The sequence below is a fragment of the Nelumbo nucifera genome, chromosome 5 (genome assembly GCF_055504915.1).
Source record: "Nelumbo nucifera cultivar China Antique chromosome 5, China Antique-T2T, whole genome shotgun sequence".
Taxonomy (NCBI): domain Eukaryota; kingdom Viridiplantae; phylum Streptophyta; class Magnoliopsida; order Proteales; family Nelumbonaceae; genus Nelumbo; species Nelumbo nucifera.
In genome coordinates this window covers 12,575,375-12,580,781 of record NC_142653.1, presented here as the reverse complement: position 1 = coordinate 12,580,781, position 5,407 = coordinate 12,575,375, and positions in this window count along the sequence as shown.

The following is a 5,407-nucleotide window of genomic DNA, read 5'->3' as shown; positions in this document are numbered from 1 at the left end:
TTGCTATCAACATAAGAATAGAATAGGTTGGCCGAGATTGGATGATGGTAATTGGACTAATGATTTTGATAAAATTGCTAAAGCCTTTATTGACTACTTTGAGGACCGTTTCTCTCCTTCAGAATTTCATAATATGGATGAGATCTCGAATCCTATTCCTCCTGTAATATCTGATATTGAAAATGCTAATATGATCAGGTGCCTTGATAAATTGGAGATCAAAGAGGCTCTATTTAGTATTGTTAATCTCAAAGCCCCATGGTATTTCAGCTGTTGTTTATAAAACTTTTTGGCAGGACATGAAGGACAAGGATATTGTAAATTTTGTTAGGGATTTTTTTGTTAATAAAAATTTTGTTAGGAGATTTAATCATACTTTTATTACTTTAATCACTAAGAAAGAAAATGCTTCGACAATTAAAGATTTTAGACCAATAAGTCTTTGTAATGTTGTTTATAAAATCTTAGCAAAAATATTATCAAACATATTGAGAATTCTTCTTGATAAGTGCATTTCCCTTTACCAGAATGCTTTTGTTCCAGCCAGGAATATTATGAACAATATTATTATTGCCCATGAGATTTTACATTTTATGAAGAAATGTAAGAAAGGTCCTGGGCATGTTGTAATTAAAATTGATATGATGAAAGCTTATAATAAAATGAGCTGGGAGTTTATTATTTGTGTTTTAAAGGCTTTTGGATTTTTCGAAAACTTCTGTGAAATGGTTTATTTTTGTATATCCATAGTGTCTTATTCTATTTTGGTTAATGGCTTAGCAGAAGATCATATTATTCTGGATAGAGGGTTGTGACAAGGAGATCCTTTATCTCCCTATCTTTTTTATCCTAGGAATGAAGGTTTTATCTTGAATGTTTCCTAAGGTTGAGGAATTTGGGAGGATTCATGGTGTTAAAATAGATAGAGAGGCCCCTTCTATTTCACACCTTTTGTTTGTGGATGATGTTTTCGTTTTATAAGGGATTCTAGGGAAGAGGTTTATAACTTGCTTGAGATAATGAGGAAGTTTCAAGATTTGTTTGGGGAGGTGATTAATTATCAAAAATCCCGTCTTTTTTAGCAAAATCTTCATCATGGATGTAGGAGACTTCTTTCCAGGCAATTGAAAATGGGTAATTTGGACTTTCACCAAATACTTAGGTATTCATATGTTCTAGAATAGGAACTTGAATTCTGCTTTTGCTTATTTACTGGATAAATTTAACTCCAAACTAAATGCATGGAAAGCTACTAATTTGTCTCAAGCTGGTAAATTAGTTCTTCTAAAATCTGCTCTTCAATCTATTCCTAATCATGTCATGCCTGTTGTTTCACTTCCTTTAGGGCTTAATGACAAAATTGATAAAGTTCAGAGAACATTTTTGTGGTCTTCAGGGAAGAATTCTAGAGGATTAACTTGGAAAAATTGGAACCAGATCTGCTCTCCTATCTCATATGGGGGTCTAGGAATTCAAAAGGCAAATGAAATGAATATTGCTTTTTAATTAAAATTGGCTTTGATATTTTTAAATCAAGATCACAGAATTTGAGTAAAGATTTTGAGAAGTAAATATTTGTATTCTCAGTGTATCTTTCCTTGTAGATTACAATCCAATTGCTCTAGGATTTGGAGAACTATTTATAACTCTCTTCTTTTTCTCAAATCTGACCTGGTCTACAAGGTGTCTTTGGACTCTCATGAGAACATATGTAATGTGTCTTGGATTCAGATTGATGGATTTGTTACTGCTCCTATTGGTCTGCCTACTCAGCAATTTGTAAATACGACTTTTAACGACCTTTTTAATTCTGTTGGAAATTGGAATTCCCTAGTAGTTCTTCAATCTCTTGGGGATAGTTGGACGCCTTATGTGTTAAATATGCACATTTTTAGAAATTCTCAAGCTGAAAGGTTTTATTGGATGTTAGCAAGGAATGGTTCTTTGACTTTAAAGAATGCTTATTTAGCCATTTGGCGCAGAAGGGAATTCCGATTACCATTGAGAACATGAACTTCTAATTAAAAAGATTTGGAAGCTTAAAATTGCCCCTAGATATAAATTGTTTCTTTAGGGAGTGGTTCGTAATTTTGTTCCAAGTTATTTCTTTTCAAAATTCACGTGTCTTTTGTAAAGGAGAGAATGAAGACATTATACATCTATTCTTTAATTGCCTGGTTGCAAGAGCCTTGTGGTTCAACTCAAGGATTGAATGTTTTCTCAGTTCTAATTCGGCTAACATTATAATTAATATTTTGAATGTGTTTGATGCAGGTGTAGATAGAAATAAGGTTCTATCTTGGATAGTGATTTTCTGTTATTTTATTTGGATTGCTATAAATAATTTTATCTTCCAGAACCAAGCTTTCTCGGTTGATAGATTATTATTATTATCTACTATTCAAGTAGTGTTTGCAAAGTCTTTCTGTATCCTAGGTACAACCTGTCATCAGGGACAGGGACAGACTCGGTAATCTTCTTCTCATATTATGTCCCTATCTCATTTCCCTTCATTACATTTTATATTCTATGGTGGTGATACTATTGACTTGAGGAGTGGCTCTTATGGATTTGTTTGTTTTAATTCTGATGGGATTTTTTTTTGCTGCTGCAAGGGGGAGGTGCTTGATTAGAGAAGGATCAATTGAAGCAGAATTGTGGGCTCTTTGGAAGGCCTTATCTTTTGCGAGGGAAAAGAATATTTTGGCTATCAATGTGGTCTCAGATTGTTCTATCCTTGTTAAGGCCTTAAGTTTTGCTTCTTTTGAGGATATTCCCTTTTTTTGTTTGCCTTTAATGGACAAAGTTATCAGTCTTTTTAGATTTTTTCTTTTTTCAAAAGTTAAACATGTTACTAGATCAAGTAATATGCTGGCTCATTCTATGCCAAGCATGGCTAAGCATAGTGAGAATGATCTATTATGGGTAGGTGACCCACATCCTTGGATGAACTGTTGGTGGATGTAAATAGTTTTTTATAATAGTATTTTTATTTTATCGATCAAAAAAATATAGAACTCAATAAGAGAATGAGTGTTAATACCCTAAATATAAAACTTGATGAGAGAAAATTGAACAAGGAGAAATGTAATAGTTCAAATTACATTCTGTTCCATCACAATCAAAGAGTGACCAAATTCAGAAATAGGGGTATTTTAGTCAAGAATGAGATTCAATAAATGTTAATGGGAGCTTAATACCTTGAATATGACTAAATGAAAGGGATTTGAATGAGGCAAAAAGTGGTTGTTCAAATTGACATAAATGATTTCTACAAAATTTATTCATTTTTGTCACTTTTAATTTTTATTAATTAATTATGGCACCAAGGGCTAATATATTTGACGTAAAAGGTTGGACTATTGACCTACCACCAAACATGAGAACAATTTCACTTTTGGATTAGTTTTGAATTTTGTGTTTTATTACCATCATCAATAAATCAATTATTTTTATCACACTTTTATCTTTATTATGATTAATAAAATATTATCATCAATTAAATATTAGAGATGTGCCCGAATGTTTTCTATAAAAGTTCTACATTTTTAGTATTTTTTGTGTTTTTTATCTTTTTATTATTTAATTACGATATCAAGGGTATGAATATTTGACCCAAAAGGTTAAATTGTTGATCCTTTACCAAATAAGAAAATGATTTAATTTTGGGTCATCTTTATATTTTATATTTCACTTCCATCATCAGTAAAAACACTTTTTTTTATCACACTTGTTTTTATTTAATATAATTAATATAAAACACTAGTGAATTTCTTTATATTTAGTTTTTTGTTTTTATATATGTTTTTAAATTTTTATTATTTAATTCTAAAATCTAAGGCTGACACATTTGACCTAAAAGGTTGAACTGTTGACCTACCACCAAAAATGAGAAAACAATTTCATTGTTGGGTCGGTTTTAAGTTTTGTATTTCATTTACAACATCTATAAGAGCAATTATTGTTTATCACACATATTTTTCTTTAATATGATTAATATAAAATATTAGAGTTGTACTTGGCTCTTTTTAACATTTTTTTTTGTAATCTTTTGTATTTATTTCCCTTTTAAAAGTTCTATTCTTTAACTATAGCATCATGAATTGACCCATTTTGACTTGGATGGTTGAATTACATAAGGATGGAAGAATGTTGTCATTTTTTGGTTGGTTTTAGGCATCAGGTTTGTATTGCTAAAAATATTGGATATAAATCTAATTGACAAAATTTATTAAAGCAAAAAAATGATAAAATTCAGCTAAAAATAGCTTAAATATAGATTTAATGAAAGGGAATTAATAGGGATTAATACTTGAATATAAAACTTAATAAGAGGGAATTGAATGAGATAAAAAAAGTAGTTCAAGTTACATTTTATGCCCTTGTAATTATAAAGAGACCAAATTATAAAATAAGGATATTTTAGTTAAATAAATGTTCTACATTCTCATTTGTACTTTTAGTAGTAATATAGATATAGATATAAATTACACATACCCACTTTGTATTTAAGGAGTTGTAACACTTTCCTCCAAACACTTCACAAAGATCCTTGAACATCTTGATTCTCATATGCTAACCAAGGTTCAACACTGAGGACAAAATTATTAAATTGTCCATTTTAGATTTTGTTTTTGGGATATTATCTACAACTTACCATGACTTTTTTATATTTATCTTAAATTCACTATAACTTTTCAAAACATTCATGGGCTACAGTCATTGAGTTTTATTGTCTAAAACTCACATTCTGTTAAGATTTCCTTTACATGACCATCAGTGACCATTAATAAAAGCTGTCCATATAAGCATTTAACTATTTTACATGACCAAATTACCCTTGAATTGCCAATCAAGCTTGTTAAATATTTTTATGACAAAAATACCCTAGACTTAGGCCCGGGCCAACACTAGGCCCACAAATTTTAGAGTTGGACTTGGGCCTAATACTTTAAGCCAGGCCCAAGCCTAACGTATTTAATAAGGCCTGCCATTTTAGGGGTAATTTTTATCATAAAAATATTTAATAAGGTTGAATGACTATTTTAAGGGTAGTTTATTCATATAAAATAGTTAAATGCTAGTTAAATGCTTTCATGGGCAACCTTTTATTAAGGGTCATCTAATGAAAATCTCAAGTTATGTTTTGTTTGAAAGAAAATGTAGGGAAAGGAAGGGAAAAAAAGGTAAATCTTTACAAACCTTAATAAGTTTTTCTGTCCTTCCTTTTCTTATCTCCTTCAAACCAAACATAACCTAAGAGAATGTGAATTTTAGAGAATAAAACTTGATGATTGGGGGCTTTTATGGATGTTTTGAAAAGTCATAATAAGCTTAAGAGAAATGTTATATATATTGATTATATGAGCGTCCGACAACAAATATGAATACCAGATTATAACCATTT